The 21,642-nt window shown below is 42.9% G+C and overlaps 1 long non-coding RNA gene across 3 annotated transcripts in view; it reads left to right on the top strand.

The window, feature by feature from the left end:
* The window catches only part of LOC129561945 (uncharacterized), a 36,584-nt gene that overhangs the window by 8,548 nt on the left and 6,394 nt on the right, over positions 1–21,642 (top strand). The window contains exon 3 of one of the 3 annotated variants that reach the window (XR_016037458.1): positions 14,577–16,148. The exons of 1 other annotated variant lie outside the window; for it this stretch is intronic. This is a non-coding gene — a long non-coding RNA (uncharacterized LOC129561945). Of the gene's footprint in view, positions 1–1,443; positions 2,134–14,576; positions 16,149–21,642 lie in introns of those variants that run through there. One more of the 3 variants, XR_008687085.2, reaches the window with a different exon arrangement.

Here is a 21,642-nt window from a genome sequence, read left to right as displayed (position 1 = left end):
CCCTGGACCTTACTGGGGCATGTACCTTTGTGTTGGGCGAGTTCCTATAGTCCAGTGTGTGAGATGTTCTGACTGGCCTTGGTTTACATGCCCACCTCTAAAACAAGCAGTGGGCATATGGCATAAGAACAGGGAAATAGGGACTTTCTTCAAAGGGAAGCTGGACTACTGTGCCAGCAGAAAGTTTATCAGGATAGGAAAAACAATAGATGCTTGCTACATCCCTGATGGACTTGACTGCTTGCCAGTTCTGTTTTGTTTTTTTCCTGCAGTGCAACTAGCACTAGCTAGCATTAAGTACTGTTGCTCTACAAAATGTTCAAAAGATCATGTTGCATTACTTTATAAAAGTAATTTTACATTGCTTTGTATTTATATCTGCAAGCAAATCTATATCTATACCCACTTTTTACAAGAGTACAGTCCAGATGTGTTTCCATTCTTTGGAAAATATAAGAGAAGTGCTTACTTAATAAAACACTTAAATTAGGAAATCCCATTTTCAGTTCCAAAGGACTTTTTGTAAGACTGAAATTTTTAGGTTAATTAATTTATTTCTGGCTGTGCTGCGTCTTCACTGCTGCAGGTGGAGGGCTACTCTAGTTGTGGTGTGTTGGCTTCTCATTGCAGCAGCTTCTCTTGTATTGGAGCACAGGCTCAGTAGCTGTGGCTCTCGGGCTCTAAGTAGGTGAGCTGGGTAGTTGTGTCATGCAGGCCTAGTTGCTCCACAGCATGTGGGATCCTCGCTGACCAGGGATCAAACCCATGTCCCTTGCCTTGGCAGGCAGATTCTTAACTTCTGGATCACCAGGGAAGTCCTATAAGAGCGTTTATTGAGGGATAAATTGATCAGCTCCAGGCCCAGGCACTCTTGTCTCCTGTAGAGAATTTGACTGTCCATCTCTCCACACCCACTGTGCTCCTCCACTCCCTGCAGCTAGCTGAACAGGCAAGTCCTGAATAGCCAGAATGGTGTTGAAGATTTTACTGCCGCATTCCACAGCTAAGCTAAGTCTTTTGAAGTTTCAATTACTGGGTGATGCTAAGACTTCCTGGGAGTTTAAGGTAACTTCTCGTGAAGTCATTGCCATGTTCATTAGCAATCCATGACTAGGCAGTTGCAGCTGACTGTCTCACCTGCCTGAGTCTGTGGTCAGATGAGTACAAGAGCAGGGGACTCTGTCAATGTAGATTGGGCCTCCAGGGCCAGCAGGGTGGTAACTGACTTGGACCAGAGCATTTCAAAGCCAGCCCAGATCTCCAAGGTCTCCTCTCTCCCCAGTTCCAGTTCTTTAATGATGTTGACTATAAGCAACCAACACACTACATGAATAATTGGGTTAAGCTCAATAAGTTACAGATATTAGATGGAGGGTCCAGAACTGGCATACAGTTTGAGGAAAGAAGAGGGAGTTGGCTATGGATGTAATTGTCTGCCAGCAGCTCGAGAGTCCATGGGCAGAGGAATAGAAGACAGAAGATTATGAGCACAGAGAGGCCGAGGACAGAAGCCTTCTCTCTGGTTCGACTGTTCCTGATGCTGCCTTGCCCAGGATCTCAAATACCACACTAGTCATGGGTAATATAAAGAAATAGAAGAGCTCCAGCTTATTCTCCCACTCCCTTCTTCTTGGACTTTCCAGGAGGTGCTAGTGGTAAAGAACCCACCTGCCAATGCAGGAGATGTAAGAGATGTGGGTTCAATCCCTGAGTTGGGAAGATCTGCTGGAGGAGGGCATGGCAACCCACTCCAGTATTCTTCTTGGAGAATCCCATGGGCAGAGGGGCCTGGTGGGCTACAGTTCATAGGGTCGAAAAGAGTCGACTTAGCATGCATGCACGCATGAACCCTCTCCCTACCTCTAATACCCCAACCTGTGTGTACAAGGCCTTTCCAGGGCAGGGCCACAGTTGGTGAGACCCAAGGTGACCCAGACCCAAGTCCTTAAACTGCTTCCTCTCTCCCAGGTATGTGCATGATGACTCCTAGATAGCAACCAGTCTTCTTGTGCAGGTGCTGCTGTCTAGACGTGGTTCAGGTTTCTATGTGTGTGCGTGCTAGGGAGCTTCAGCTGTGTCCAGCTCTTTGTGACCACGTGGACTATAGCCTGCCAGGCCCCTCTGTCCATAGGATTCTCCAGGCAAGAATACTGGAGTGGGTTGCCCTCCTCCAGGGGATCTTCTCAACTCCAGGATCGAACTGCAGTTTCTTATGTCTCCTGCATTGGCAGGCAGGTTCTTTACACTTCTGGCACCTGGGAAGCAAAATGACTATACTTGTATTTGGGTACTTATTTCATGGTATAGTAAATACCAAGATCTTTGTTTTTTTAAAAACAAAATTCCTAACCATTGAAAACATATCAATGAAACTACAAATTTAACCCATTTCATTTTAATAGAATGAGTGATTCTAAGTTCTGCTGTATCCCGCATATCTGATGGGCTGGTTAAGCCTGAATTCAGCACCTTTCTGTACCTTTCACTTTTCTGTTTGGGGCTTTTGGAGTCTTGGTCTTGGTAGGTACTCGGCTCTGGCCAGAGACTTGGGCTCCTTGTTTTTTATTTTTCCTTGCCAAATTTAGGAGGGATGGTCCTTCTTGTGGGTTGACTCCTGACCTCCCTGGCAGAATGAGCCTCTTTATCTGTAGAACTTTTCTCCTCTAATTCATACTCAGCCCCTCCCTTTTTGAGGGTGGGGAGGGGTGGGAGATGGAATTGCAAGAGCTGATTGATAAGGAAGGGGCTGAGAGGGGGTTAGTGGGGCTTCTGTGAGGGAGAGAGTCACAGAAGAGGAAGGGGAGAGAGTGGAGAAAGAGATCCAAGAAACTGAATGAAACTGCTGACTAATATCTGCAGCTAGAGTATTACACCCACATAAATACAGTGTTTTTTTTCTTCAGTACTTAAAAATAGCTCAGTATAGCAGAATACTGAAAACAGATGTGCTTGGTTTCCTGAGCTACTGATTCAGCAAACGTTTGAGTGTCTGTCCTCTCTGCCAGGCCCTGCTATAGCTTCTTTCCCACTATAGGTTCCTTCTGGAGTGCTGAAATTCTTATTTGTGTTTTCACAGAGAGTGAAGCCTGGGCTTCAGCATGGTATAGAGTAGAAAGGAATGTTTTGTTTGCAAACCTAAACAGAATTAGATCCTACCTCTTTGGAATGGTGTAGTCTTGGGCAAATTAGACTTAACTTCGCTGTCTTGGTTTTGATTACCTACTGCCTTGCAAAAGAAAACCAAAGAATGCCTTAAAGCAAATTGTCTGGGATCTCAGCTGGTACCTTTATGCTAAGCCATGCTTGGCTCGAAGTGTTGTCTTTGTTAAAAGCTGGTTGTGGTTGTATCCTTATCTGGGAAGAAAGAAGGAGAAAGGTCAAGCTCAAAAGTTATCTGTGGACAAGTTAGCTATCCATCCTCTACTTTTTTACTCATGTAACTTTTATTCTGAATTAATTTTAGAATTGAGAAAAGGTTGCAAAAATTGACAAAGAGTTCCTAAATATTTTCACCCAGATTCCTCAAATGTTAACATTTTTATCACAATTACTTTATCATTTTTTTCTCTCTAAATTATGCATTTCCCCCTAAACCATCTGGGAAAGAATTTTTAAGCATGATGTCCCTTTATTTTTTAGTACCTAATTCCTAACAACAAGAACGTTTTCTTAAATAACACAATGCAGTGATCAAATCCAGGAAATGAACACTGATATCAATGTAACTATCTAATACACAGACCTTATTCAAATTTTGCAAGGAGTCCCAATTATTTTCCTTTCTGGCCCAATATCCAAACCAGGATCACACATTGCATTTAGATGTTATGTGTCTATAGTCATCTTTAATCTGGAATGGTTCTCTGTCTGTGTCTTTTGTGATTTGATATTTGGAAGAGTACAGGTTCAGTCAGTTACTTTGCAGCACACTGCTCAACTGGAGTTTGTCGAATCTTCCCTATTAAGTTCAGATGGTGCATCTTTGGCATCTTCTCACAGTGCATCATCTCAGGAGATACATAACATATACTTGCCCCACTATTAGTGATATTAATTTTGATCCTTTGTTTAAGGTGTTGTCTGCCTCTCTACTGTACATTTAACTATTTTTCCCTTTGATATTAATGTGTATCATTTGAAGAATGTGTTTTAATATTGCTAAATATCCTGTTTGTCCTCAAACTTTCACCCTCCGTTTTTAGAATCCATTGATAATTGTTCAGTTCAGTTCAGTCGCTCAGTCGTGTCCGACTCTCCGCGACCCCATGAATCACAGCACGCCAGGCCTCCCAGCCATCACCAACTCCCGGAGTACACTCAAACTCATGTCCACAGAGTCGGTGATGCCATCCAGCCATCTCATTCTCTGTCGTCCCCTTCTCCTCCCGCCCCCAACCTAGTAGTTGCCAGTCTGTTGTTTAGGGGCTTCCCAGGTGGCACTAATGGTAAAGAATCCTCCTGCCAATGCAGGAGATGCAGGAGATACGGGTTTGATCCCTGGGTTGGGATGATCCCCTGGAGGAGGAAATGAGTCGGACACGACTGAACACACACAGTCTGCTGTTTGCATAAAACCTTTCCTGGAAGCTCCATCTTTCAACCTCTACCTATTTTGCTAAGAACCGCATCCTTGTGCATGCAAAGTTGGTTCAGTCATGTCCGACTCTTTGCAACACTATGGACTGTAGCCCACTAGGCCTCTCTGTCCATAGGATTTCCCAGGAAAGAATACTGGAGTGGGTTGCCGTGCCCTTCTCCAGGGGATCTTCCCAAGGCAGGGATCAAACGTATGTCTTTTGCTTCTCCTGCATTGGCAGATGGGTTCTTTACCACTAGTGCCACCAGGGAAGCCCCTTAAGAACTGCATCCAACCTTAATTGGATCCCAAGAGAGCCTGGGAAATGCATTATTATATTATTTTTTTGGTATAAGCATATTGCTTTCCCCAGGAAAATTGGGGTTCTCTTAGTAAAGAGGGGAGAATAAAAACTTACTAGAACTTGCCAACCCAATAGCATCATTTATAAGAATTAACTTTTCTTTTTTGTTTTTAAATTTTGGCAGCACCATGGGGCATGTGGAATCTTAGTTCTTAGTTCCCTGGCCAGAGATCAAACCAGAACCCCCTGCATTGGAAGCACAGAATCATAAGGATTAAATTAAATGGTCTTTGTAAAACATCTACCAAGGAACCTGTAATTCTTATTGTTGATACTTTAAAATATCCCTCCCCAACTTATGGGAACAGAGATTTGTTTGTTTTTTTGATCACTTGTGGTCACATAGCTAATAAATAACAGAACAGGTCTACAAACCCTAGTCTGGTTCCTGCACCATAGTTTCCTTTTGCTGGTTTTAAACATTCTGTAGTCTCTTAAATCTTCTCAGCTATATGACTAAAACTACCTCTATAGTATTTTAATATACAAAACTCTATATTAATCTATACAACTCTTATGGAATGGTTCTATTCACTAGATGAAGATAACATTATGTGTGTGTTAAATAAATAAAAACCTGACTTAATTTCTTTATATTTGGGCATGTTCCTTTTTGTGTAGTCCCAGGCAATTGTTCTTTTTTGGTGCAATGGCTATTTATTCTCCCAGGAATCATAATCTGGAAAAACTTGGGAGGGAAAAATGGTTAGAGAATAAGTGTGTTTGCTCAGCATTATAAATAAATACAACCACATGTTTTATTGATTCTTTGTAGTTTTTAAAATATTTAACAGAAAGAATTGTAAAACTCTTTTGTCTCCTGCCAACAATAAGAATTGGAATTTTAAAATTCCCTTGTCACAGAATCAGTATGAAAGAACATGAAATTTTAATACCAACTGGCAGCAGAAAACCTCACTTCATTTAACTTAGAATTTTACACTGAACATCATGGAGGAGAATAATATCAGTACATGACAGAAATAAAATATGATGGCAGAAAAATGATAAATCAGGATACACAAAATTGTATATGAAAACTGAGAGTGTTAGTCGCTTAGTTGTGTCCACCTCTTTGTGACCACTTGAACTGTAGCCTACCAGGCTCCTCGGTCCATGGAATTCTCCAGGCAAGAATACTGGAGTGTGTTGCCATTTCCTTCTCCAGGGGATCTTCCCAACCCAGGGATCAAACTTGGGTCTCCCTCATTACAGGTCGATTCTTTACCATCTCAGCTACCGGGGAAACTAACAGCTAAGTTTAAAATATATGGGGAATTCCCTTGTGGCCCAGTGGTTAGGATTCTACACTTCCACTTCATGGGGCACAGGTTCGATCCCAGGTCGGGGAATTAAGATCCAGCATGCTGATCCTGCAAGCTGTATGACATAGCCAAAAAAATAAAAAATATAAAATAAACAAATAAAATTGAGTAAATATTTCAAATGTATGCATAGAAAGAAACCTGGAAAGAATTGTAGGATGTGAATTCAGAGTGCTTGTATTTTGGTGGAAGGATATGGGTTGTGTGTTTTTCTTTCAACTGTTCCATAATTTCTACTGGATACATTTTTCTTTAAACGAACATGCCCCGCCCCCCGACTAAATAATCACAAACAATAGCAAGATTAGAAAAGATATTAAGTAGAAACATTTTCAGAAGGGAAACATCAGGAGCCCCAGACAAAACTGTTAGTTTGCTTTGGAGGAGAGACCCAAGGGGTTGCAATTTGCAGCTGATGCCTGAATTTCATTTTATCCATCTTGGTACCATCTCTTTTCCTCCCTCTCATCCATTCTTTCTTTACTTCTTTTCTCTTTTACTGTAAGATAGGTGAAGAGATTGAATAAGGAAATGGCAGCCCACTCCAGTATTCTTGCCTGGAGAATCCCATGGACAGAAGAGCCTAGTGGGGTCCATGGGGTCACAAGTCAGACACAACTGAAGTGCCTTAGCACACAGATGAAGAGATTAATTATAAGAAAGAGAGCTTCATACAGTAGAAAGAACATTACAGTTTGAAGTCAGACAGACTTAGATTTAAATCCTGGCATTCATTCCACAAACATTAATTGAGCAATGAGTATGCCATGTCCTGCTATAGGCATCGGAGATTCAGCAAAGATTAAAACAGATAAAAATGTTCATCTTTGTGAAACATGTTCTAGTGGGGGTAGACAGTGTGCTTTAAAAGGTCCTGGAAAGACCCTTGGATGAAAAAATATCTTCCCAACAATTGTTTATAATGCATAAAAGTACGCCATGAAGGACTCAGCCTTTTGGATCCACAAACATCTTTTCAAATGCAAATATTGGTGGAAAAAGTACATCATCATCACGCTTAACTGCCCTTCATTATGTTAGTATGAATTAATTCTGTCGTATACCTCAGGAGCTAAATGAAAGCCATGCTTTGTAAGAATGACCATTTTAATTGAAGAAGGGGAGACCTAAGTGGGTTTCAGAATGAGCAGTAGGAAGGTCCTGTGTATCAAGAGGCAATTTAAGAAGGGCAAGACAGAGGAAAAAAGGACAATGCGGGGATAAAAAGAGAACGGTGGTAGAGAACAATGGTAGAATTCCAGGAATAAGCTTCATTCTTAACATATATGAGTTTGTCTTGGGGAAAGCTGTGGAAGTCTTCCCAGGTTTAGATACCTCCCCCTTCCTCCTTCCCTCTCTAGCCACGTTTTTCTTTTTAAAGAGTGTCTTAGGACCGGGACATTTCTGAGGTATATACCTGTGACCTTCTTTAATCCTCACATTGACAAATACTCCTAGAATGTGTAATCTCTCTCATGAAATGGTTAAGATAGCAATAAAAGAATGAATGAATACCTTTTCTAAGAAGGAGTAAGAATCAGTAACAGTCCCCCGGGGGTGGAATGGAGGTCCTCTACTCATTCAGGAGCTTGCCTCTTCCTCAACATCTTTTTAAAATTTATTTATTTTTTAATTGAGGGATAATTGCTTTACAGAATATTGTCATCTTCTGTCAAACATCAGCATGAATCAGCCATAGGTATACGTATGTCCCCTGCTTCTGCAACCTCCCTCCCCATCCCACCCCTCTAGGTTGATATAGAGCCCCTGTTTGAGTTTCCTGAGTCATACAGCAAATTCCCACTGGCTATCTATTTTACATCTGGTGAGGGAAGTTTCCACGTTACTCTCTCCGTATATCTCAGCCTCTCCTCCCCTCTCACCCGTGTCCATAAATCTGTTCTCTTTGTCTATTTCTCCATTGCTGCCCTGCAAATAGATTCATCGATACCATCTTTCTAGATTCCATATATATGCGTTGCTGCTGCTGCTGCTGCTAAGTCGCTACAGTCGTGTCCGACTCTGTGTGACCCCATAGACAGCAGCCCACTAGGCTCCCCCGTCCCTGGGATTCTCCAGGCAAGAACACTGGAGTGGGTTGCCATTTCCTTCTCCAATGCATGAAAGTGGAAAGTGAAAGTGAAGTCACTCAGTCGTGTCCAACACTTAGTAACCCCACGGACTGCAGCCTACCAGGCTCCACCATCCATGGGATTTTCCAGGCAAGAGTACTGGAGTGGGGCGCCATTGCCTTCTCCGTATATATGCGTTAGTATATGACATTTATCTTTCTCTTTCTGACTTACTTCACTCTGTATAATAGACTGTGGTTTCATCCACCTCATTAGAACTGACTCAAATGCATTCCTTTTTGCCTCACCATTTTTAAATGACCGTTCATTTCCTGTCAGAGACCTCTGGGTCTCTGAGGATTACAAGGTTTAAAACCCGTAGCTCCTGAGGTTCGTACGTACATCTCTGTCTCCAAATCCCCCGTCCTCTCTCCGATTCACTTTTCTCCTCAGCCATGGTGGTGCTTATATTCCTGTTATATTGAGATTGCATCACTTAAGGTTGTAAAGAAGTTCCCTGAGAGCCTGGAGGCCATCCTGAATCTTGCAAAGGAACTCAGCTCAAGAAGGGTCTCTTGTAAGGATAGAGGGGAATCTTCAAAGAAATCTTTAGGAACTCCAGGCTGGCCTCATGAGAACCCAAGAGTCGACAGGCAGGTAGTGTGTGTGTGGTGGAGATGTATGTGTTTCTATCTGTGTCAGGCTTTTTGGTCTCATCGTCTTGTCTGTGCTTTTCTCAGTGAGTCTGTTCCATTCTCCTGCTTTCTCTGCCGACTCACTGCCTGTCGGCTGCCAAGCTTGCAAATGGATTTGGCGAGTGCCTGGAACCCAGCCCATATTCAGTGTAACTTTACAACTCAACTTCTCATTGTCATTGCCTACGTTCTTTTTTATCTTGGCTTACAGTGTAGTGAGAGCAGGGGGTGGGAAGACAGATTTGCTGCATCCTGTTGTGAAGACCCTTTAGGCTGTTAGGTTTTACCTGAGTGTAGTGGGAGTTGGTATTAGTTCCTAATGACAGCAGTTACTGGGCTTCCCTGATAGCTTATTTGGCAAAGAATCTGCCTGCAATGCAGGAGACCCCGGTTTGATTCCTGGGTTGGGAAGATCCCCTGGAGAAGGGATAGGCTAACCATTCCAGCAGTTACTACCAGCAAGTTCTTGTGCTAAGCAGTTTACATATATTGTCTCCTAAGAGTCTCAACCTCCTTACTTTCATCTCCTTTGTGCAAAAGGAAACTAACTGTTGAAGGAGAGAGATTAAGTAACTTGCAGAAGTCACAGAGCTCAACTGCTGGGTTTTGAGCTGAGATTTTACAGAAGGCAGAGTTTGTGCCCTTTTCTGGTTTTCCACATCTCTCCCTGGGCGTGTCACTGACTGCTCCTGACCATTGCCATAGCTTAATCAGGCTACTTCCCCTAAGTAAGCTTTCCCTCTTTGGAGAAGGAGATACTTTGTGAGAAGCGGAACGCTCACCAATGGGTTACAGATGTCCATCCTGTGTTTCCCAGTTGTTTCCAGTCTGAAGCAAAGCTGTGATCTTGCCAGAACTTATGTAGGCAAGAAGAGGCTGCTCTCTTGGTTTCTCATATTGAGTCACCTACCAACTTAAGAAATAGTCCAAACACCCTACACTTTGGCTTTTATATAAGTTATAAATTATCGTTAATGTTCAATAATAGTTTAGTGCTTAGTATCTGGTATGTGGTGGTATGTTCAGTAAGCTTTTTTCCCACATTACACTGAAGTAGCCAACTTTATCTTATATCCTCTCATAAAATTGAAACCAAGCATCATTAGAGCTGGTTTGTTACTACCCAAGGGTCTTAATCCATTTGAGCCACTGTAATAGAATACCATAGACTGGAGAAATTTATTTCTCCCAGTTCTGAAGACTGAGCCCAAGACCAAGGCACTGGCAGATTTCATGTCTGCTGAGGATCCACTTCCTGGTTCATAAACTTTTGTCTTTTTGCTGTGTCCTCACAAGGCAGAAGTGACAAGGGAGGTTTCTTAGGCCTCCAGTTTGAGGGCATTATGATCTAATCACTTCTCAAAGGCCCGATTTGTTCAGTTCAGTTCAGTTCAGTTCAGTCAGTCAGTCATGTCCGACTCTCCGCGACCCCATGAATCACAGCACGCCAGGCCTCCCTGTCCATCACCAACTCCCGGAGTTCACTCAAACTCATGTCCACAGAGTCGGTGATGCCATCCAGCCATCTCATTCTCGGTCGTCCCCTTCTCCTCCCGCCCCCAGCCTTCCCCAGCATCAGAGTCTTTTCCAGTGAGTCAACTCGTCGCATGAGGTGGCCAAAGTATTGCAGTTTCAGCTTTAGCATCAGTCCTTCCAATGAACACCCAGGATCGATCTCCCTTAGAATGGACTGGTTGGATCTCCTTGCGGTACAAGGGACTCTCAAGAGTCTTCTCCAACACCACAGTTCAAAAGCATCAATTCTTCGGTGATCAGCTTTCTTCACAGTCCAACTCTCACATCCATACATGACCACGGGAAAAACCATAACCTTGACTAGACGGACCTTGGTTGGCAAAGTAATGTCTCTGCTTTTTAATATGCTATCAAGATTGGTCATAACTTTCCTTCCAAGGAGTAAGCGTCTTTTAATTTCATGGCTGCAATCAGCATCTGCAGTGATTTTGGAGCCCAAAAAAACAAAGTCTGACACTGTTTCCACTGTTTTTCCATCTATTTCCCATGAAGTGATGGGACCAGATGCCTTAGGGGGACACAAATATTCCGACTTTAGCACCAAGTTGCAGTTGAAGGTGAGTTGATGGAATTGAATCATGATTAACAGGTTAGCAATGTTTCTGATAGATGATTTTGTGGGGGGGGAGGAATACACTTTTGAAGTAAAAATTAGCCGCAAACTTTCAGATTTTATACTTGAAGAAGATCCCAGTGGAGAGAGGTCAGCAGGACCATAATGTCATCATTGTGTTCCCACGATGTACCTCTTTAGGTCTCTCACAGATTACTTCTGCCACCAACGTGGTGGCCTCTAGGAGGCACTGTTTCCCCTCCATGGCTGTGGACCCATCACTGGCTATGAATCAGATCTACAGCTGAGCCTCACTCAAGCTGGGTTCTATCTGCTAGGAGCTAACCACAGGAAAGTAAACGCCCATAGTAGGAGTGATGCCTATTTTTATAATCTGGTTTATGAGGAGAGTGTATTGATCCTGTCTTCTAGCTCTTGAACTATTGATGCAGATTGAGCCCTTTTACTCCCAGCATTGAAGAATCATTTACGAGACTTGGTGCTTGGGGTCTGGCAGAACAAAATGCAATGTCCTTTATCAGAGTCAGAGACATGGCAAAGGAGAGGCCTGACAGTCTTCCTTAGAACCACCCTCACCGTGCCTGGTTTAGCATTGAGGCTGCTTCCTTTCAGACAACACCTTTCCCCAGCAGGGAGTAGCTACTCCAGCACTCAGCACTGTCCTAACTCATTTTGTAAATGCCCACCCCACATAATCTATCATAGAGGGTCTGTTTGTTGCATATGCATTTGAATTTACTATGAAATAAATATCTATATGAATTGGCCAAAAAGCAGATATTAAGAATAACAACTAAGAAAATCAATTAGCCAATTCATTTCATTGGGATGGGATTATGTTTACATCTTCATTCTCAAGATTCAATCTTTAAAATTGAATAATAGATTCTACTTTTATTAAATCCAATTCTGCTCTGAATAAATGTCATAAAATTTGAATGATACAAATTTATTTTAATTTTATAAAATTTACATTTGGCAAGACTAAGGTCAGTCAACATTTTTATACATTGATGTGTTAAATCCTAGGATTCTAATAAAGCTATCCAATAGGTGGCTCAGATGGTAGGTAAAAAATCTATCTATCTGCAATGCAGAAGAGCTGGGTTTGATCCCTGGGTGTGGAGGTTGCCTGTAGAAGGGAATGGCAACCCGCTCCAGTATTCTTGCCTGAAGAATTCCGTGGACAGAGGAGCCTGGTGGGCTGCGGTCCATGGGGTTGCAGAGTTGGAAATGACTGAGTAACTGACACTTTTACTTTCTCTTCAGGATTCTAGTAAAGCTAACCAAGAGAAGAAATGTGAATGGTATCCTCATTCATCAATTTGATGATTATTTGAAATTTTATAGATCTTATCTCAAGTTCATTCCTTCTCCCTCACCTGGTCATGAATGTGCGGGACTGAAGGACCATGTGTCATGCCCACCTATTTTTTATTATGCTCTTCTCCCATCAAACACGTTTCTATGTTTATAGTTGGTTATTTATGCTTTTGCATTTCCCTTTTGTTATTAAGGTTGTTAGCTTTCAGTTCTCCCTGCTGGCAGGATAGTCCTTTGCACTCTGATTTGCTATTTATGATCTAACGTGGACCCTTAGTAGTGGCTAACTTTTATTGAGCAAGTACTGTGTTCCAGGCATTGTTCTAAGGACTTTGCAGGTATTAGCTAAAAGAATCCTCATAACTACTCTTAGATGGTTAGCAGCGTACCTACTATTATCATGCCACTTTGTGGTTATTTGGCCAAAGTCACACAGCCAGAAAGAAGCACAGCTTGGGATTCAAACCCACTGGGGCTACAGAGTCTATGACACTATGCAAGAACATTCAATACTGCCTCAATATTCAGATGTATTAGACTAGCGGAAGTCCAAGAGTTAGTAGAATCTTAGTAGAGTTTCCAAAGGACTCACCTGTGAATGATTATCTTGCTACGTACATACCCTCTCTGAGACTATTTCCTCAACTATAAAATAGAATAATAGAGCCAACCTGATGTGACCACTTGAGGATTAAATGATTAAGATGTGTGTGTTATGTTATATATTAGTATGTACATGTGCATATGTGAAGAATCTTAAATAGGACCCGGCATGTAGCAAGTACTCATTATGCTAAGCACTCTTCCTGGGCTCAGTAAGTTACAGCTGTTCTGACAATAGTCCACTGGTTTCAAGGCTAGTAAGGCTTTCTGATATCCAGTGGTCTAGGTACTGAGAAGCCCTTACACTCATTCCTCCTTCATAGCCCTTTCCCACAGCTCCTTTACCCTCTCCCAACACTTTTTTTTCTTTTTAATAATTTTATTTATTTGGTTTTGGCTGTGCTGGATCTTCGTTGCTGTGTGGGCTTTCTCTAGTTGTGGCAAGCGGGGGCTACTCATAGTTGCCGTGCACCAGCTTCTTATTACAGTGGCTTCTCTTGTTGCAGAGAATGGGCACCCGGGCTTCAGTAGTTGCAGCGTGTGGGCTCAGTAGTTGTGACTCAGGGATTTAGTTGCTCCAACTCAGAAAACTAAGTCCATGGCCTCTGGTCCCGTCACTTCATGGCAAATAGATGGGGAAACAATGGAAACAGTGAGAGACTATTTTTTGGGGCTCCAAAATCACTGCAGATGGTGACTGCAGCCATAAAATTAAAAGATGCTTATTCCTTGGAAGAAAAGCTATGACAAACCTAGACAGCATATTAAATAGCAGAGACATTATTTTGCCAATGAAGGTCTGTCTAGTCAAAGCTATGGTTTTTCCAGTAGTTGTGTATGGATGTAAGAGTTGGACTATGAAGAAAACTGAGCACCGAAGAATTGATGCTTTTGAACTGTGGTGTTCGAGGAGACTCTTGAGTCCCTTGGACTACAAGGAAGTCAAACCAGTCAATCCTAAAGGAAATCAGTCCTGAATATTTATCGGAAGGACTGTTGCTGAAGCTGGAACTTCAGTTCTTTGGCCACCTGATGAGAAGAACTGACTCACTGGAAAAGACCCTGATGCTGGGAAAGATTGAAGGCAGAAGGAGAAGGGCATGACAGAGGGTGAGATGGTTGGATGGCATCACCAACTCAATGGACATGAGTTTGAGCAAGCTCCGGGAGCTGATGGCCAGGGAAGCCTGGCATGCTGCAGTCCATGGGGTCCCAAAGAGTTGGACATGACTGAGCAACTGAACTGAACTGAAGGAATGTGAGATCTTCCTGGACTAGGGATTGAACCTGTGTCTCTTACATTGGCAGGCAGATTCTTTAACCACTGAGTCACCAGAGAAGCCCTTTATGTTTTTATTATGATTATTATTGAAGTATAGTTAATTAACAATGTTGTGTTTCAGATGTACAGCAAAATGATTCTGTTACATATATACATATTCTTTTTCAGATTCTTTTCGTTAGAGATTATTACAAGTTGTTGAATATAGTTCTCTGCTATATTGCAGGTCCTCGTTCACCCTCTACCAGCTCTGGAGGACACTGCCAGTGCTCAGATGTGAACTGTCATAGGTGACTGTAGAAAAACATTTCCAGCGTCCCTCGGGACCTGCTCCATATGCGCCCCCCCTTCTTTCCTGGCCAGCTTGCCCCCACTTTGACTCTTTCTTGGGAGACCCCTCTCCGCAGGCCCAGTGGGGGTGGGAAGTGCTCTCAGGCAGTCCTGCTCAGCACAAGCCTTTTGTTTTCTAAATAAGCTTTACAGCTAATCCCTGCTGGGGAACTGACTGGAAACAAGCCTAGGAAAATCTATAAGAAATTACAAAAGTGATTTAATTTGGCTCTAGTCCATAATCTTGACTTCCATTGAAATGGTAAACTAGAACCTCCTTCAGGCTCTGCCTCTGTGCTTTTGCTTTTGAGAATAAAACAGATCTTGTTTTCTCTTGGTGGGCTTTTACCTCCTAGGTAGCCTGAAGGTGCAGCTCAGGCTGGTGTGGGTGTTCTGTTTCCACAGGTGGGCAATTTGCATTTTTGAGAAACTACAGGTGGGGACCTCAGGCAGTTAAATGTACCCTCCCCTCCGTGGAGATTATCCCTTCTGGGCATATCCTCGCTAAATTGGACACTGAGTTTAGGAAATCTCAGGGTAGGGCTCGGAGAAGGCAATGGCAACCCACTCCAATACTCTTGCCTAGCAAATCCCATGGACAGAGGAGCCTGGTAGGCTACAGTCCGTGGGGTCGCAAAGAGTCGGACACGACTGAGTGACTTCACTTTCACTTTTCACTTTCGTGCATTGGAGAAGGAAATGGCAACCCACTCCAGTGTTCTTGCCTGGAGACTCCCAGGGATGGCGGAGCCTGGTGGTGGGTTGCATGGAGTCGGACATGACTGAAGTGATTTAGCAGCAGCAGTAGCAGCAGGGCAGGGCTAGAGATTAAAAATAAATAAATAAAAAATAAAAATTCTTAGAAAAATTACAGAGGGCATTTAGCCTAAGAACCAAAGTATATTTATCAAGAGAAGCAATTCCTGTGATAGACAAGAGACATTACCATAAAATGAAATTATGTTTAGGTTAGAGTAGATCTTCTAATCCACCTCATAATAAAAAAAAATGAAATGACCTTGAAAACATTTTATGAGTCAAATGAATAGTGAAAGTGGGGAAGGAATTATGAATGCAACGTAAGATATTAGGCCAGCTACCTAAGATATTAAAGGCACACCTTGCCTTCTGTCTTTCTCCTGCTCCTTCCTTTGTTCTTACTGGAGCCTGTGTGATATTTTTAAGAAGGAAACCATTTCTGCTTTCTCTCTTGGCTAACATAAGTCAGTACTTCCCCATTGCTTTCAGATAAAATTTAAAATGTTTGATTTATAAAAGTCCTTGAGGCTTCAAATTTGTCTTATCATTACCCCAACTTCCTAAACTCCAGCTTCTGTAAATAACTTTCAGTTCCTAACTGTTCTTACTTCCAGGAATTTGCCCCTGGTTACCCTCTACCTAGGCCACTTCCCATCCGCAAAGTTGGCTATTCTCTTTCAGTTTCAGTGCCCCACCCCCCAGAATCTGCCTCTCTTACAGATTCCCTGTTGTATAGTTCAGCAGACCTCGGTCTACGGAAGGCCAAGAATCCAGCTTTGTCTGTTTCAGATCCAGGTTAGTGTTTGACTCATGTGTGAAAGTTGCTCAGTCGTGTCTGACTCTTTGTGAGCCCATGGAACTCTCCAGGCCAGAATACTGGAGTGAGTAGCCATTCCCTTCTCCAGGGGATCTTCCCAACCCAGGGATCGAACCCAGGTCTCCCGCTGCAGGTGGATTCTTTACCAGCGGAGCCACAAGGGAAGCCCAAGAATACTGTAGTGGTTCAGTTCAGTCCAGTCGCTCAGTCATGTCTGACTCTTTGCGACCCCATGAATCACAGCACGCCAGGCCTCCCTGTCCATCACCAACTCCCGGAGTTCACTCAAACTCATGTCCATCGAGTCGGTGATGCCATCCAGCCGGTTAGCCTATCCCTTCTCCAACGGATCTTCCCGACCCAGGAATCGAAGCAGGGTCTCCTGCGTTGCAGGCAGATTGTTCACCAGCTGAGCTATCAGGGAAGACTTGTAGACAGTAAATAGTTGTTGAATGGAAGGATGGCCAGGGGGAGAGGCTACCAGTGGAAGCTGCGTAATTGGTAAGTGTCCTGGATGGGAGGATGGACAGGTGTAGTTTGTGGACGAGGGACTGCTCCCTCATACTGTGTCAGATCTCTGAGTGTCTCGTCCTCATGACTGGTCCATAAATTGCTTGAAACCCAGAGAAACTGGCTTCTGCTAACTGAACCTTGCACCAGCCTGAAGTCTGTTCATTTGTTAATGTGTAAGAAGATGTAGTAACTGTCGGGAGGAAGAGACGACATGTCAGCACTTTTTCTTCCCACAGGAAGTTACACGGAAGCCAGATTACACTTAGAAGCTTGCTAGTGGGAGCCTTCTTCCTTCCTTCCTTCTGTAAGCATTTACTTGTTAAGTGCCTGCTCCACTGGAACAGAAGCTTGCGAGTGATTTTAAGGACAGTCCTTCAGCAGAGGAAGTTAGGAGACTGCTCTCTGTGCTGTGGAGGCAGCAGCATAGCGGTGGAGTGGCGCCAGCCCAGGGCTGCAGGAATCACCCCCAGACTGGGCCCTGGGTGCCTTTCTGTTATCCTTTCAATGTTGACCAACCGCCCTTCTCACTGACTCCTTCTGTTTACATCTAAAGTCTGGTTAGGTCCAGATTTACCTCATGGAAGCGCTTAGAAGTCTCTTCTGGGCCATTGACACATCTCTGCTGATTCTCATGCCAATCTCATTTCCAAACTCCAGCATGGGCCTGGTGGGCAGGGATGTCCAGGGCAGTAATCACCTTGCTTGTAGCTTCCAAATATACTTCTGCTGTGCTGTGCTGTGCTTAGTCAGTCAGTTGTGTCCAGCTCTTTACGACCCTACGGACTGTAGCCCTCCAGGCTCCTCCGTCCATGGGATTCTCCAAGCATAAATACTGGAGTAGGTTGCCATGCCCCTCTCCAGGGGATCTTCCCAACCCAGGTCTCCCGCATCGCAGGCGGATTCGTTACCATATGAGCCACCAGAGAAGTCCATACATCTGCTGATATAACCATAAATAATGCTTGTACTTATAGCAGGGCCTATTAGAGATTTACAGTTGAGTATTTGCAGTGAAATATTGGATTGTCAGGTTGTCAAGGAGAAAGAATTGCTCTCTACTCTTAGGTTCAGTTGGGGTGCCTTTGAATTCAACTGACAAAGGACAGTTAAGGAAAAATACAAAATTTAATCACGTTTTTATTAATGTGTATATAGGAGTTCACAGAGACTGACTCTGGGGGAAGCTAGGATTTGGGGATTGTATACCATCTTAATGGAGGAAAGGGAAGGGGAGAAGGGCATTTGCAGGAAAACAAGAGACTTATTAAGAGAAGGGAGAGGGAGAAAGGGCCTGTATTGGGAAACAGACGAGTTTTTGGAAAGGTAAACGGGCCCTGAGAAGTATCACGGGAGGTGGTGGCGGTGTCCGACTCTTTGCGACCCCATGGACTATAGCACTCCAGGCTCCTCTGTCCCCCACTATGCCCCAGAGTTCGTTCACATTCGTGTCCATTGAGTTGGTGATGCCATCCAACCATCTCATCCTCTGCCACCCCCTTCTCCTTTTGCCTTCACTCTTACCCATCATCAGGGTCTTTTCCACTGAGATGGCTCTTTGCATCAGGTGGCCAAAGTATTGGATGCAGCTTGAGCTTCAGCATCTGTCCTTCCAATGAATATTCAGGACTGGTTTCCTTTAGGATTGACTGGTTTGATCTCCTTGTAGTCCAAGGGACACTCAAGAGTTTTCTCCAACACCACAGTTAGAAAGCAGTTCTTGGGCTCTCAGCCTTCTTTATGGTCCAACTCATATCCATACGTGACTATTGGAAAGACCATACCTTTGACTATATGGACCTTTGTCAGCAAAGTGATGCCTCTGTTTTTTAATGTGTTGTCTAGGTTTGTCATAGCTTTCCTTCTAAGGAGCAAGCATCTTTGCATTTCATGGCTGCAGTCACTGTCAGCAGTGATTTTGGAGACTAAGAAAATAGAATCAGTTACTGCTTCCACTTTTTCTCCTTCTGCTGCTGCTGCTTGCGCTGCTGCTAAGTTGCTTCCGTCATGTCCGACTCTGCGACCCCATAGAGGGCAGCCCACCAGGCTCCCCTGTCCTGGGGATTCTCCAGGCAAGAATACTGGAATGGCTTGCCATTTCCTTCTCCATTTCCCCTTCTCTTTGCCAGGAAGTCATGAGACCAGATGCCATGATCTTAGTTTTCTGACTGTTGAATTTTAAGCCAGCTTTTTCACTCTTCTCTTCACCCTCATCAAAAGGCTCTTTAATTCCTCTTCACTTTCTGCCACTAAAGTGGTATCATCTCCTTATCTGAAGTTGTTCATATTTCTCCTGGCAATCTTGATTCCAGCTTGTGCTTCATCCAGCCCGGCATTTCGAATGCTGTACTCTGCATAGAAGTGAAATAAGCAGGGTGACAATATACAGCATTGTTGCACTCTTTTCCCAGTTTTGAACCAGTCAGTTGTTTCATGTCCAGTTCTGTTGCTTTTTGACCTGCATACAGGTTTGGCAGGAGACAGGTAACATGGGAGATATGGTAGTTTTTGTAATAATGTCTGTGTAGGTGTGGTGTGGTGACTTCTCATGATCTCTGGTGATAAGAATGTTATTTGGTTGACTTCTGACAGTTGGGTTCTTTGAGTTCTTTGGGGGAGGCTCTGCTCTTACACAGATAAGAGATTTCAAGAACTCAAATGCCTTCTGCTCAAAATAAGTGTTATGCTACAGTGACATATCTGGACCTTTCTTTTTTACTGTAGAATATTCCCGTGGGTAGAAGATAATTGGGTGAAATTCTTCTCCCAAATTATATCAGTATTTGTATTTGAGCCCAGAAACCTTCAAACAAGTGACTAGATTATAAAACAAATAGAAACAAACATAGTGACCAGGATATTATTTACCGGATCCAGATGACACTGTTGTTCCAAGTGTAAAATAGTGTTTACTCAACAAGATTCCTTTTAGCAAATTAAGAGGAGTAAGAAAACAATTTGATTCAAACCACATGGTTTAAAATGACTAGTCTAATTCTAGTTAATCTTTCCCTGGTTTTAAGTGTGGAATTAATAAACTCTAATAGTATATTTTCAGCACCCTTTTCACTTTTTATGATAGTAAAAAATAATCTTGGTCATTCAAGAAATATTTATTGTACAAGCATTCTCCTACTTGCTGGGAGTTTTATTTTAGCTTGATTTTTGTGATATGCCAAAGACGGACATGGAAACTAAATACAGGATTAAAAAGACCAGAGCTTGCTACCCTAAGGGAGAAGAAGTGAATGAAAACTGTGAGGAAGTATTCTTGCCTGGAGAATCCCAGGGAAGGGGGAGCCTGGTAGGCTTCCGTCTATGGGGTCACACAGAGTCGGACACGACTGAAGTGACTTAGCAGCAGCAGCAGCAGCAGCCACCAAAAGAGAAAGGGAAAAGTGTAGGCCAAGAAAGGCAAAAGCCAGCCACCAAAAGAGAAAGGGAAAAATGCAGGCTGAGCGGTCAGCTCTTGAGAGGTTAGAATTGGTAAATTATGGCTAAAGCTGGAGAAAAGATCCAATACCTACAAAATAAGGTAGCAGACCTTATCTTTTTGGGAAGTAGGACACAGAAGAAGAAATATCCTTTATCGGTTGGGTTGACAGAACGACCTTATCTCTTTGGAACTTAGAAATCCAAAGAGTAATGAGGCTTTCTAGAATAGTGATGCCAAGTTAAAGAAGTTCGACCTGAGCTGAAAAGTGCTAATTAGAAAATATAGGGTTGAGGAGATAAGCTGTTATACAAATAATATGCTTTCTGATTAGTTGTATTTAATATATTATATGCTGTCTAGACATTTTTTGATTTAGTTCTTATAACAATCTCATAAAGTACTAGTATTTTGACTTTCCAGAAGAGGGAATAAATTATGTTAACCTTTTATTGATGGATATTTATTTTTTTCATGCTGAATTAAACATTCATATGTTTAAAACATCCATTCATGTCCTTAAGTACTCCTGTTTTTATGTTGATTTCTTTGCATATCTTAATGGATAATACAAGTTTACTTTTCCATATTTGCTATGCTTATAACTAGAAAAAGCATACATATTTAAACGGAAGGAAATAAAAGTGCTAACATTTGTATTCAGTGGTATAATTATGGCTGATGTGTAGTCTTGCTTCCCATTTTCTACATTTTTGTGTTGAGTATGTATTACTGAAAATGAAAATAATGAATAAACTAAACGAATTGGTGATATGAGGGAATATTCATGAGATCTTCCCTAAAAGCAAGAGCTACAAGAGAACAGGCAGATAAAATCTGAAATATAATAGTTTCAAAATCAATATAGTATGCTGTGGCTCATAAACTAATTAGAATCAAATCCTATAAACACTTTATAAGACATGCACATAGGCCTAGTGTTACAGGAGGCTGGCTGGGTGGTCCAATTTGTAGGAGAAAGTAAGAAAGGACAGTGGGAGGGCCAAGCTGAAACAGTGGATAGGAACGACCCAGCCTTCAGAGTCAGCTGTGCACTGATGCGTGGTTTTGAACAAGTTCTGTCTTCTGTAAATGGAAATGACTCCTACCATGCAGCTCTGTGCTGAGAACGGCACCAACGGCACTGGGCTCAAAAAGAGAAGAGGAATTAGAGACAGCAAGTATAGAAAACTCTTTTTTGAGGAATTTTACTCTAAGGAGAAGCAGAGAAATGGGATGGCAGCTAGAGGGCAATGTGGTAGGAAAGTTTGTTATTGCTTTCAAGTCCATTTATTGGGGCTTCCCTGGTGGCTCAGCAGTAAAGAATCCACCTGCAATACAGGAGACACAGGAAACACGGGTGTGATCCCTGGGTCAGGGAGATTTTTGGAGGAGGGCATGGGAACCCACTCTAGAATTCTTGCTGGGAGAACCCCGTAGACA

Source organism: Moschus berezovskii, chromosome 5 (genome assembly GCF_049115385.1).
Source record: "Moschus berezovskii isolate FMDL1 chromosome 5, NW_MosBer_1.0, whole genome shotgun sequence".
In the NCBI taxonomy this organism is placed as follows: domain Eukaryota; kingdom Metazoa; phylum Chordata; class Mammalia; order Artiodactyla; family Moschidae; genus Moschus; species Moschus berezovskii.
Note: the sequence above shows the minus strand (reverse complement) of the source record. Positions and strands in the feature narration are given on the sequence as shown.